Below are 15319 nucleotides of genomic sequence, written 5' to 3'. Positions count from 1 at the left end.
GTTAGACTCGTGTTACAAGCAAACACTCATTTTTGTGGGACATGTCTCATGCGGGGTTTTGTTGTTGAGGTTTGCATTATGTCTCATCTTCTTTCCATGATTCCATTTAGAGATCCATTAAAAAAAAACAGCCAATTACTTTAATTGTGACATGTATTGGCATTGACAGTCGTGACTGCTTAAGCACCATAAGGAAATGATAGTAATGCACGAGGAATGAAATAAAGCCTGTATGGGAAATTGCTTCCTTCTGGTCTTCCCATTCTTCATGCAAAGGGTAAGGAAAAGGAGGGAGAGATAAAAGTTAATTTTTGTTTTGCCATTGCCACTAGATGGCAACAAAGTATTGTTTTGTGCTTGGCTTGGTTTTATGACTATTAACAATTAGAAACTGGCTCAGAATATTTTGCAAGAACACTGGCCTTTTTTTAAGCATATAAAAACCATTTCTTGCATATATTTGATCTTTTTTTCTGGCTTTATCTAAGTATTTGTTCCAGGAAGCAGAAGCGAGAACAGATTTTTAGAAATGTCTTCATGACCTTCTTGCATGGCAAAAATTGAAGTAATAAGACTTCAAAACGGAAGTCTGAAGTGTGCGAGTGCGCTTTGTAATTCAAATGTTTTATTTTATTTTCAGTTTCTAATTGTTGTGCAACAAATCTGTTGCTTTTATTTTTGTTAATTGCACAATTGATACCATCGCCAATATACTGATTACTATTTGCAGGTCCATAGAAGACCAATCAGTTATAATTTGGGTTTGCACGTGCTCCTCACAGCTGTCATCCAAACCCGTGGCCTTCATCTATCCTCCTTCCGCCTCCAGCCCATTCTTTCTAATCGCCAGAAATTCGAACAGCGAGCATTCAAACGTCACGAGCCGTATTCCCATACAAACTTGTGAACTTGGTTTGAAGAGCCCGCGGTGCTTTTCATCTCAATTGCTACCGCTTGTTTGCCATTTTTGCTGTTTCCAGACCTTGTTCCCGATGGTGATGCAAGAGAAAGATAATGAGTGTCTGAAGCTTTTATGTGCTCTTTTTTTTTTTTTTTTGCTTCTCTTCTTCTCATGTGGCCTTCCGCCTCAATCCTTTTCTTTGCGTCTCTGTTGCTTAACCAGTGGCTCCGCAACGAATGTTGCACTTGGAGAGGACGGGATGAAGTGGTTGTTGAAGAAGGCCGCCCAGGTGTCTCAGGTGAGAGTAGCGTCCAAGAATTGAGTGTGTGTGAGTAAGCGAGAGAGAAACAGTGTGTGTTTTTAATGTGTGTGTGTCCTTGTGTCTCCATGGGCCTAATGGCCACACATTCTTTGCACATAACACAGTGCATGTACACTTCATGCTGAGTTCTCCCTCTGCTTTCAATTATCTGCTGCTAGCAGCTGATGTAGCTGTTGGCTAGCCGAGTGTGCCCATTTTTTTTCACCCCCCACCCCCAAGTGGTTCGGGGGCAGCTGTCGCTTAAAAAAAAATACAATACTCAGAGCTAGAACATTACACACATGTGCACACATTTTTACCTGCAGTGCACCAAAGCAAGCTTGTTAGTTGTTTTGTCAGCTCTTTGTTTTTATATGAAATATAATAATAATGATTTTTTTTAGCCTCCAACCTTTTTCCTCCCCCTCTCAAGAGTCTTACCAAACATAAATGTAGCCTAAACACAAGGCATTTCGGTTATTTTTATTTTTCCGACACGAAGAACCCCTTGGATGTTTTTTACTTAAACTTGTCATTTATTTTGCAGAGCATTTGCAGTCGGGAGACAAAATGTTGTCACCTGTTTACTTGAAAGTATCTCTTGCCCTCATGATGGGGAATGAGGAGTAGCCGTAGGTGTTTTCTTCAACCAGCCTGGATACTTACTTCTTTGATTGGATTAGAGAGCGTTTATGTTTCGCCAGCTGTTCCAAAGCCCCTTTTTTTCAAAGTAATTTCTCTCTCTAATTATGGCTGAGCTGCTGTAACAATGGTTGTCATTTGAAGCTACTCAGGCAGGTATAATCCTCCACTTTCCCAGCCACCAAAAGTTTTCAATTTGTTGTCTGTGTGCTGGTGCGGAATATTAATCAGAGCTCTAAATAAGCAATTCAACAGTCTTTAAATACTTCCACAGTTTACCAATGTAACCTCTGCCCCAATGCTAAAGAAGCTAAAACATATTTCAATTGAAAAGCAATTAAAAAAAAACTGTGCTGTAAGGGATTGTGACAGAATATTGTATCATATACTTTCTCATAATAACTGACCAATTTTTTTTTAGAAGCCTCGCCCGAGTATAATTATTCTTCTGTGTTCACAACGGTCAAAGCAAGTTTTCCTAAAAGGGAAAACAAAATAGAGTTTGATTACGGACAAAGGGGTGGTTGTGTCAAAGCACCCTGAAATAAGTATTCATATATTCATGTAAAGAATCCTTTCTCAGATTCTTTAAAGATTTGAGACTGTCGGGAATATGAAATATTCATCTTGCCCAGCTCCGGTTTTCTTTTGCAAACAATGTTACTTGCACCTCCGACAAGGTTCACTGTCAGAAACAATATGAAGTGGAAACGTTGGACTTTATTTTTCTCTGGCACCCTGAGATACAATTGTTGAGGAGCTTTGACAATTTCTCCGTCTCTGCGGTGTGGGTGGTTAGCGGGGATATGGAAATAGACAAGCTCCATTTTTGTGCGTTGGGATTTGTGCTTACAGATACGGCATTACAAAATGGCAACTCCATTATAATCCAGTCATGGGATTGAGGGCCATATTGGGGCTTGATTTGTTCTGGAATTTAAATAACATCTGGATAATTTTATTCAAATCTAGGGATGTTCAATACCATACCAATAACAGTATGTGTAACCGAATCTTGAATAGTCACTGAACTGATACCAAGTGCCGATACCGCTTATATTTATAAAACATAAAATCACGCCCCCCAAAACTATGAGAGATCGTTTTAAATAAAGACCTTTATATTCTGATATAGCAGTTTAATTGCTTAAAATTAAGTTTTTTTTTTTATATTTTTATTTTCTAAATTCTAGTTCCTTGTCCCATTGCGATTTCCAATAACCTGATATAAGGCTGGTATTGGTACCGATACCTGGTACCGATACCCACCAAGTATCATATTCTAATCTAACACTGCAGTGTATAAAGACTGAATCTTATTTACTGGACGTATTTACTGGACAAGCCTCAAAATGACAGGCTGAATGACAAATCGTCTTTCATCGGTATTTTGTGTATTTGTCAAACATTAAAATGATTGACATCATATGACTCATGGGCCGATGTGAAATATTCTTTCTGCTTCAGAGTGTCATTTTATCTCATTTGTGTGGCTACGTGGATAGTCCTGTTTCTTTCCGGGACTCTTTGAACAGTGCAATGATAAGCTTTGCCACATTCCCCACATTGTTCCGTCGGACATTAGTATGCTCACATTACATTCACTGATTAGATAACTCGCCTCAAGGATAAATCCCTCTTGTGGCTGCCGTGTGTGTGTGTTCAAACACAAACTTTTACACACTTTCTGCTGCACTGCCATTTTTTCGCTTATACCTCATTTGATTTGTTTTCTCAATTCTTCATATTCTGAAGATGTATTGATAGCCTTATTTTCACTCACAACACCGTGTTTACAATTTATAGTTCATATTACTCACACATACGCTATTGTTAGCTCAACAGGTTTTCTCTCTAGGTGGCAGCAGTGTCATGGAAATTATTTTTTTTTCTTTTGTCACCTCATGTATACTGTATAGAATCTTGAAAGTCAAAAGACTTGCACTAGCTAAATTTAAAAATTCACAATTGGCTTTTTATCTCCAAGATTCCTTTCATCCACTTTACGTTTCATCCTGATCACGTGACAAAAATTAATCCCTTAAACTACTTGGGTCAAACAATTCAATCATAATTTCCCTGTCTTAGTTGATTTATTCAGAAATACCTCTTGACTGCTTGAACCACTTTAAACAGCTCTAAAATCACCAGTTAAAATACAGTTTTTAAATAGCAGCCACCAAAAACTGTTTCATGTCATCACATACATGAGTTTGAGTAATTAAGTCCTGCTGTCACTATGGGCTGTCAAACTGTGAGTTTGACTAATCCAACTTTAACAAAGCATTCATTACAAAGACTGTGTAATTGGTACCCTGGAGGGAAGTGGACCACTTCAAGGCAAATGCCTGGGGTCACAAATACACCCCAACATGGCTGACAGATCCAGAACACAGCTGTAGCACACTATGAAATTATCTCTGGGGTATAATTTTGGTTTGAAGGTTATCTGGGTAACAAAACAATGTTTACATGTTAGCATAAAACAGGAATATTTTTTGTTTTACTTTATGATTAGTAGAATAAAAAAATGTCCTAACAGTTATTTAAAATATCAGAAAACCCCACACATGATAACGAAACAATTTGTGCTCAAGAAATGCGTGTTCTCACTACTCTCATCGTGCGTGGTCTACTCAAGATGACCAACAGGGCACACCACCCACTTAGCAATCTGTCCAAAAACAATCAAGAGTCTTTTTCGACCAATCAAAAAGTCTTGGGTGATCGGTGGCGTGCAGAGCACTGTAGCTGCCCGGTGCGAACACGTACCGATGACTACGCCTTGAGAAACGATCCTTGATGGGTGGGAGAGATTGATAAACACAAAGCTTCCCCAAAACTTGAGAGTTTCCACTGCAGGATGTTTTTTTTTTTGTTTGCTGTTCTGCACCTCAACACTACGGAATCCACCTTGGCTTGGCTTTGTGCTAATGTTGTAATGTTGGCCCACCAAAGTACAGAGCAGTTTTCCCCACTATAAAAGAGTGAGGATAATTTATTTTGACCCTGACATATATTGTCTTTGCCGTTTATACACTAAAGTGTGCATCTTAAAAGTAGAGCCATCCATCCCTGCAGGGGATAATAAGTAAACCTTCTTTAAATTCCAAATTAGGATATCTGATCAGCATATGATGCTGAGATCTGAGGGCAAAACTCCTTCATTATCTCTCTTATATGCTGCCAAGATCAAAGAAAGACTCAGAAGTCCACTTCATTGCATTTGGGAATGAATATGGAGAGTGAGGAAAGTCTGCTACCATGCTATCATGACACAATATAGAAAGGAGAGCATTATTACTATGATTATTATTACTATTGGGGTTATTATTAATATTAATTATTATTACTATTATTATTATTATTTTTTATTATTTCTGATCAAAATGAACATTTGTGTGAACAGCCGTGCACAACAACTAATGCACCTTGAAGGTTACCTTAGTTGTAGGGCAATGCCTCCACAAAGATATTATGACTATGCTACGGTGTTACCATCTGTTTGAAATGAGGTGTTGCAGAGATTACACTCTCACATATCGACACACACGTCTGGCAGGCATCAGCTGCTCGAGGTGCCATATAGGCCGACACTTTATAGAGGAACTCGACCTGTGTTCCCTCTGTCTTTCCTATCGTCTTTTGGAATCTATTGGATGAACACGGCGGCATGAAAAGGCAGTGTACAATATCTGTGACTGTGAGAGAGGGAGTGTAGTTGGCAGAAAAAAAAGTTGCACATACTATGCAAATGACATCAAAATGAAACAATAACAAATAAATCAACAATAAAACTTCAACAAGGTTATACTAGTTTGTTGGATAGCGCAATTTACTCCACAGGTTAGCTAAAGTCCAACAGAGAAAATGGACATCAAGGCTAGAGCTTCCATTTCTGCCCTTGACTACATTTTCTAATAGTCTGGGCAAATTTCTATTTTTGAGAAGGCTGTTTTCCACTAGCTTCATCAAGGTCAAGAAGGCAGCTGCTGCCTGTCTGGAAATATTTAGAGTAAAAAATGATATGTTCTCACTGCACCAAGAATCATTTTGAAAAGTCTTACTAAGAGCAAAGGTTGTCAGACTAAACTCAAATACGTGTTTGTCTTCTTCCCAGGAGGGCCTTTGGAATATCGTATGTGATGATGATAAAATGAATCAAATAGAGTAGATATCTTGACTTTCATATGTTGAGTTGTGAGTGAGATGTGGGCAACTGAGGGGATGTTGTGTTTACTGACGCCATAACTTCAAATTCAGGTCCACAACATGAGACATTTTCTTTTTTTTTTTTTTGATAACAGTTACCAATATTAATATCCGGCACAAGCATGTCAAACCTTGCAATGGAATTGATTTATTTTCTGCCTCTGCCTGTTGACTGCACCTCATTTAGCACCTTTAAGTCTATTAACTACATGATAAAAAGCCAGTGAATGTATATTGAATGATTTTGGTGGCTTCGGAGAGCTTTAGGTCATCCCTGAAGGTCAAAGTCCCGAAGTCCATGTCTGATTGATTAAAGCGATGCTGTGGGTGAATGATTTGAAATGATGAAGTCTCTAAATCAATGCTTCTCCTCTTTGCTTGAGGCGAAGATGCTGAAGGTTGAAAAATCTCCACGAGCACTAAAGACCTTGCGACGTGTATTCCCACTGGATCGGTTTTGCTTTGTGGTCTCACTTCCTGTTTCCCTCTCAAAACTGATTTTAAAAGATTTGATGATGCTAAGACAAAGACACTGAAATATATCTTGGAAATAAATACCCAGAGTATGACAAAGAAGAAGTTTCAATATATTTAGTTCAAATATCAGAACATAATTGGCATGCTGTTTTTATGCATGACTGATATTTAAATTTATGGTGGTTTTGAGCATCCCATTGTGATTAATCACACGCACATGAAGGCCAATCACTATACCTTGCTGTAAGGCACTGTGCATCCATTACTGAATGTAATCGATGGAATAATTATGAAGCTAATTCAGTCAAAAAAAGATCCAATATTGACTGTCATCATGCCAGACAGATTCCATAGGGCCATCACTGTTGTTGTATGATTAAGGATTAGTAGGTAAAAAAAAATGCTTAATTAATTTGACCCATTTGTTGATAAAGTAAATTCAAAGTTGATACATTCTAATTTCTCCCACAAATGATTTTACATTAGAATATTGTTTATGGCAGCTTTGGTGGTTAAAGTACTTGAGAGTGGGAGGTTCGTGCTCAACCCATTGCGGTGCGTGTTAAATACCATTGTGACAGCAAGACGTCATTCCATTAGCAGCGATGGCTTCTCATTGCAGCCGTCATTGTGCAGCTTAATTGTTTCTCACACCATCAAACAGTTAGAGTTGCCATCTGTGGGAAGAGATTGTGGCAATAATGTGTTACCATGCTGCTAGAATTGAGTTAACCATTGTTTGACAGGTTCTCTTTACCACATGGCTTACAAAATAGTTGTTTTAGGTGTAGTATTGGTTCATCTTATTGTGAAAATATTTTTTGGGTTTGACATTATACGTATATTATTATATGTATATATTTTTGGGTGGATATTTTATTTATAGTTTTATATTTATGTTCTGAACCACATTTTGAAAATGTATTGTAGAACCATGGACTCTTTTTGAGACACATATTTTAAGTGCAACAAATAAATAAATGAATAAACAAACAAATGAATGAATGAAAAAATAAATGAATGAATGAATGAATGAATGAATGCACGCATGCATGAATGAATGCACGCATGCATGAATGAATACATGAATAAATGAATATCCATTTTGATTCTCACAACCTGTGCTGAAATTTGCAGACGTTTATAGTTCAAATGGTTGAACAGAAGCTTTATCTGTGCTTCCTCACCAGCCCTGAGCTAAAATAACAGCACAGGAAAGTGCTTGTTTTTTGTGAATAGAGGCGATAATTAGAGACATTAATCTAAAGGCCCCTCCTGTGTTTATTATTAGAGGACACATTTCTATCTGATTTGCTTGCATACCTGTTGTCTTTGAGGCCATTTGATATGAATCTAGGCCAAGTAAATATTTCACCATGGGCCAATGTGTTGTCTGATCTCAATCCACCTCTCTGTCTTTGAACCACACTGAAAATATCCCACCGACCCTCTGTTATTGTCTCCCCCCTCAGAATAATCCTCAACCCCTTTATCACAATGTGCATCTTTGTTTAAATGACTGCTAAAAATAGTTTCTACACAGCAGCAACAGGACAAAATAACACCCTCGATGCTGTCCTCGACTTTAACTGCGTCTTCTGTGACTATAAGAGATAAATAATCAGGGTAGGTATTTTTAAATGAACACTGCCGGGCAAAAGGGAACAATAACATTTTTAATGAGTGGCATTGGTGCATGCGTGCTCATGTGTGGGTGGGTGGGAGCACACTAGGTTTGACTGCAGCACTGTTGCCCACTGGGCTAATGGCTGCTTGAGTAAAGAGACATAGACTATAATGAGATAAGAGTTTTCACTGATTAGCCCACATTACAACACAGTTAATCCATGCCTTTAATATTCATTGGAGGTGACACTCCTCCCCTACTACTATTTGTTTTTCTCTTCGGACGACAGATGTGCCATTTGTGCGCATGCATCGATTTCCCACGGCAGGAGATTAAGGAAGACACATTGGAAGCCAGAGCCAAATGATAAATAAATTGTCTGTGTGAAAAATAAACGTAAACTTATTTTTGATGTGCCGTTTTTGTAGGTGGTATACGCTCGGATTTGAGATTGCAAATCATAAACTTTCAGATGATAATTAAGTCCATTTTTATTTGAGCTATTTAGATGAGCAAATGAGGTTACATTGATGACTGTTTGATACACACTTGTCATTATGAGTTTAGATTCCCATTTGGTGGGTGCAATAACATGCTGGGGATAGACGGATACTAATAGGAAGAAATAACTTGCATCAGTGTGCTGATTGACGCGTCATAATTACAACCCAGCCAAAATGCCTGCACGACTTAACTATTCAAGACTTGTGGAAAATCCAATTTGACACTGCGCACCAAGTTTGGAACCACTAAAATTTAACAGTCTGTTGCGTGATGCTCGTGGTTTAATGTTGTTTTGTCATGTCAAGGTGAGTCATGTTTCAGACTCACATGACTAAAGGTACAAATAAAAGTTAACCAATGGAACAAGGGTAAAAACATTCTTTGCTGGGAAAGTTTGTTTTCTTTTAATTTAAGAGGTTCACTGAACCAAAATTTAGTGTAACTTAATGGTGAAATATTCCATATACGTTAAAATAATAATTTCAATAACTGTACAACCTTCAGTCTATTTAGAGGTTCCACTGAAATAAGAATTGAAAATCTGATGACTTCTTTGAAACAGACTTGCACATTCCCAAAGAGGTCACAGATGAGGGTCAGACACAAAATTCATTTGACCTTTTTTTTTTTTTTTTATCAACACCCACAAGTGTGAGTGAAGCTTAACCCCAGATTGTCTATTTGAGGACCGCCCCCGCTGCATTGCATAATCTCTAACCCTCACCCTATGCCCCCTCTTTGCACAAGGTCTTCACTTCAAACGAGGTCGCTAAAGCTCTGTCTCCAACTGAGGGGGGTATATGGTTTTAAGGGGCAGCACATGAGCAACGATGTTGCAAATTTTTCCAGAATAAAACTTTAAGGTTCCTCCGAGATTTGAATTCGGATCTCTGGGTTCAGAGTCAAGAGCACTAACCACTACACTATGGAACCATGGCTATTATGGTATGGAATATATATGGTTTCATCAAGCAGCTAACAAGCAAATCAGCCAAAATGGTTTTATGGGGCAGCACCAAGCAACTATGTTGCAAATTTTTCCAGGATAAAAAGTTATAGTTCCCACTGAGATTTGAACTCAGAGAACTGGGTTAAGATTCCAGAGCACTAACCACTACACATATCAAACGACCAATCAGAAAGTGGGGGTGAGGGCGGGTGTGGCACTTTTCACATTTAAGCTTTGACCATGATTTTTCCCTAATGAAGTGGCCTGTGATTAGGTACACCTGAAAATGGCGGTGTACCTAATAGAGTGTCCGAGTGACGTCACAGATTAACCAGCCAATCAGAAAGTGGGGGTGAGGGCGGGTGTGGCACTTTTCACTTTCACTTAAACTTTCTCCCTAATGAAGTGATTAGGTACACCTGTGTCCGTGTGACGTCACAGATCAACCAGCCAATCAGAAAGTGGGGGGTTGTTTGGGTGTGGCACTTTTCACTTTCATTAAAATTTTGACCATGATTTTTCCCTAATGAAGTGGCCTGTGATTAGGTACACCAAAAAATGGCGGTGTACCTAATGGAGTGTCCGAGTGACGTCACAGATCAACCAGCCAATCAGAAAGTGGGGGGTTGGGCGGGTGTGGCACTTTTCCCTTTCATTTAAACTTTGACCATGACTTTTCCCTAATGAAGTGGCCTGTGATTAGGTACACCAAAAAATGGCGGTGTACCTAATGAAGTGTCCGAGTGACGTCACAGATCAACCAGCCAATCAGAAAGTGGGGGGCTGGGCGGGTGTGGCACTTTTCCCTTTCATTTAAACTTTGACCATGACTTTTCCCTAATGAAGTGGCCTGTGATTAGGTACACCAAAAAATGGCGGTGTACCTAATGAAGTGTCCGTGTGACGTCACAGATCAACCAGCCAATCAGAAAGTGGGGGGTTGTTTGGGTGTGGCACTTTTCACTTTCATTTAAATTTTGACCATGATTTTTCCCTAATGAAGTGGCCTGTGATTAGGTACACCAAAAAATGGCGGTGTACCTAATGAAGTGTCCGTGTGACGTCACAGATCAACCAGCCAATCAGAAAGTGGGGGGTTGTTTGGGTGTGGCACTTTTCACTTTCATTTAAACTTTGACCATGATTTTTCCCTAATGAAGTGGCCTGTGATTAGGTACACCTGAAAATGGCGGTGTACCTAATGGAGTGTCCGTGTGACGTCACAGATCAACCAGCCAATCAGAAAGTGGGGGGCTGGGCGGGTGTGGCACTTTTCCCTTTCATTTAAACTTTGACCATGACTTTTCCCTAATGAAGTGGCCTGTGATTAGGTACACCAAAAAATGGCGGTGTACCTAATTAAGTGTCCGTGTGACGTCACAGATCAACCAGCCAATCAGAAAGTGGGGGGTTGTTTGGGTGTGGCACTTTTCACTTTCATTTAAATTTTGACCATGATTTTTCCCTAATGAAGTGGCCTGTGATTAGGTACACCTGAAAATGGCGGTGTACCTAATGGAGTGTCCGTGTGACGTCACAGATCAAACAGCCAATCAGAAAGTGGGGGGTTGTTTGGGTGTGGCACTTTTCACTTTCATTAAAATTTTGACCATGATTTTTCCCTAATGAAGTGGCCTGTGATTAGGTACACCAAAAAATGGTGGTGTACCTAATGAAGTGTCCGAGTGACGTCACAGATCAACCAGCCAATCAGAAAGTGGGGGGCTGGGCGGGTGTGGCACTTTTCCCTTTCATTTAAACTTTGACCATGACTTTTCCCTAATGAAGTGGCCTGTGATTAGGTACACCAAAAAATGGCGGTGTACCTAATGAAGTGTCCGTGTGACGTCACAGATCAACCAGCCAATCAGAAAGTGGGGGGTTGTTTGGGTGTGGCACTTTTCACTTTCATTTAAATTTTGACCATGACTTTTCCCTAATGAAGTGGCCTGTGATTAGGTACACCAGAAAATGGCGGTGTACCTAATGGAGTGTCCGTGTGACGTCACAGATCAAACAGCCAATCAGAAAGTGGGGGGTTGTTCGGGTGTGGCACTTTTCACTTTCATTAAAATTTTGACCATGATTTTTCCCTAATGAAGTGGCCTGTGATTAGGTACACCAAAAAATGGTGGTGTACCTAATGAAGTGTCCGAATGACGTCACAGATCAACCAGCCAATCAGAAAGTGGGGGGCTGGGCGGATGTGGCACTTTTCCCTTTCATTTAAACTTTGACCATGACTTTTCCCTAATGAAGTGGCCTGTGATTAGGTACACCAAAAAATGGCGGTGTACCTAATGAAGTGTCCCTGTGACGTCACAGATCAACCAGCCAATCAGAAAGTGGGGGGTTGTTTGGGTGTGGCACTTTTCACTTTCATTTAAATTTTGACCATGATTTTTCCCTAATGAAGTGGCCTGTGATTAGGTACACCTGAAAATGGCGGTGTACCTAATGGAGTGTCCGTGTGACGTCACAGATCAAACAGCCAATCAGAAAGTGGGGGGTTGTTTGGGTGTGGCACTTTTCACTTTCATTTAAATTTTGACCATGATTTTTCCCTAATGAAGTGGCCTGTGATTAGGTACACCAAAAAATGGTGGTGTACCTAATGGAGTGTCCGAGTGACGTCACAGATCAAACAGCCAATCAGAAAGTGGGGGGTTGTTTGGGTGTGGCACTTTTCACTTTCATTAAAATTTTGACCATGATTTTTCCCTAATGAAGTGGCCTGTGATTAGGTACACCAAAAAATGGTGGTGTACCTAATGAAGTGTCCGTGTGACGTCACAGATCAACCAGCCAATCAGAAAGTGGGGGGTTGTTTGGGTGTGGCACTTTTCACTTTCATTTAAATTTTGACCATGACTTTTCCCTAATGAAGTGGCCTGTGATTAGGTACACCAAAAAATGGCGGTGTACCTAATGAAGTGTCCGTGTGACGTCACAGATCAACCAGCCAATCAGAAAGTGGGGGGTTGTTTGGGTGTGGCACTTTTCACTTTCATTTAAATTTTGACCATGATTTTTCCCTAATGAAGTGGCCTGTGATTAGGTACACCTGAAAATGGCGGTGTACCTAATGGAGTGTCCGTGTGACGTCACAGATCAACCAGCCAATCAGAAAGTGGGGGGTTGTTTGGGTGTGGCACTTTTCACTTTCATTTAAATTTTGACCATGATTTTTCCCTAATGAAGTGGCCTGTGATTAGGTACACCTGAAAATGGCGGTGTACCTAATGGAGTGTCCGTGTGACGTCACAGATTAACCAGCCAATCATAAAGTGGGGGTGAGGGCGGGTGTGGCACTTTTCCCTTTCATTTAAACTTTGACCATGATTTTTTCCTAATGAAGTGGCCTGTGATTAGGTACACCTAAAAATGGCGGTGTTGTTACTTTTTCCAGGATAAAATGTTTCAGGTCGCTCCAAGATTCGAACTCAGGTCTCTAGCATCAGGTACCATAGGACTAACCGCTACACTATGGAACCTTGGCTAGTATTGCACGGTTTGATCAAGCAGGTAAGAACCAAATAGTATAGAATGCCAAAACAGTTTTATGGGGTCGCATCAAGCACCTGTGTTGAAAATCTTTCCAGGAGAAGCAATTCGAGTTTCGCCTGAGATTTGAACGCAAATCACTGAGTCCAGGGTCCATGACAGTAACCACTAGACTATGGAACCCTAAGGGGATGAAAGGTGTCTGCTGTAGCAGTAACGTGCGGTGAGGTTCATGACAGGAGGCACTGACATCGTCTAGTATAAAACCCTACTTTGAAACCCTAACTCTAGTATGAACCCCTACTTTGAAACCCTAACCCTAGTTTGAAACCCTACTTTGAAACCCTAACCCTAGCTTTAAACCCTAATTTGAAACCCTAACTCCAGTATGAAACCCTACTTTGAAACCCTAACCCTAGCTTTAAACCCTAGTTTGAAACCCTAACTCCAGTATGAAACCCTATTTTGAAACCCTAACCCTAGCTTTAAACCCTAGTTTGAAACCCTAACTCCAGTATGAAACCCTATTTTGAAACCCTAACGCTAGCTTTAAACTCTAATTTGAAACCCTAACTCCCGTATGAAACCCTATTTTGAAACCCTAACCCTAGCTTTAAACCCTAGTTTGAAACCCTAACTCCAGTATGAAACCCTATTTTGAAACCTTAACCCTAGCTTTAAACCCTAATTTGAAACCCTAACTCCAGTATGAAACCCTACTTTGAAACCCTAACCCTAGCTTTAAACCCTAGTTTGAAACCCTAACTCTAATGTGAAACCTTACTTTGAAGCCCTTACTCTTTCTTCACACTCAACTTTGAAACACTAACTCTACTATAAAATCCTACTTTGAAACCCTAATTCTAGCTTTAAACCCTACTTCAAAACCCTAAATCTAGTATGAAACACTAACCACAACTCTAACCCTATCCCTATACACAAGCCTAGCCACTGGTCCCTCTGGGATTCGAACTCGGATACCTGGGTTCAGAGTCCAGCACACTAACCACTACACTATGGAAACCTGGCTTGTATGGCATGGAGGATATGTGGTTACATGGAGCAGCTAACAAGCAAATCATGATTGCCAAAATGGTTTTATGGGGTAGCACCAAGAACCCACGTTGCAATTTTTTCCATGATGAATAATTCAAGTTCCCACAGAGATTAGAATTTACATCCCTTGGTCCAGAGGGCAGACTACTAACCACTACACTATGGAACCCTGGTGGCATTGAAAGTGTATTCTGTAGCAGTGACGTGCGGTGAGGTTCATAACGAGGCACTGATGTCATCGTCTAGTATAAAACCTTACTTTCAAACCCTAACCCTATCTTTAAACCCTACTTTAAAACCCTAACTCTAGTATGAAACCCTAACCTCAACCCTAACCCCAAAACTAAACCCAACCCTAACCCCAACACTAACCCTAACCCCAACGCTAACCCCAACGCTAACCCTAACCCCAATGCTAACCCTAACCCCAACTTTAACCCTAACCCCAACCCTTTCCCCAACCCCAACACAAACCCTAATCCCAACCTAACCCCAAGCCTAACCCCAACCCCAAGACTAACACTAATCCCAACCCCGTTTTTCCCCTTTTCATGATGGCAGGGGAGGCACGGCCTCCCTTGGCTCCCCTGACTGCACACCCCTGATCAGTGTGTATGTCCATCAGTAGCCATTATGGATTAGGACCGTAGCGCCCACACACTGTCAAACTATCCGCCTCAATGCCCTCAGGCACACGCTTGTTGTTTATCGTTTTGTATATCCCTCTAAAACGTAGTCGGGCATATCTTAAAGGTGGGACCGTGCTCCATATTTATGAAATTGGCTCTGTGTGAAATTGATTTTTGCCTAATGGATCCTTTGCATGGGTGCTCCTCCTGATACCGCTGCTTCAGCTTATTGGCACGGGAGTCACACACAGGACGGAACTGGAAGAGATAAATAAACACTAAAATAATGGCTGGCAAATGAAAGGGAAATAGCACTCAAACGAGAGGAGAAAAGAGTCACGGACGCCATATATGTAAATAGTAATGATGTATTTTTTTTTTTTTTTTGCAGCATGAAAAAGATAATCTAGCAATGTATCACAAGCCATTACAATACATCAAATAAACTCCATTAATTGCTGCGGCATAATAGATAATACAGAATTAACAATTGTCGCCCAGCTCTGATTTTCTTCAA

The sequence above is a fragment of the Syngnathus leptorhynchus genome, chromosome 9, assembly GCF_054491065.1.
Source record: "Syngnathus leptorhynchus isolate UIUO chromosome 9, UIUO_Slep, whole genome shotgun sequence".
NCBI classification, from domain to species: Eukaryota; Metazoa; Chordata; class Actinopteri; order Syngnathiformes; family Syngnathidae; genus Syngnathus; species Syngnathus leptorhynchus.
Note: the sequence above shows the minus strand (reverse complement) of the source record.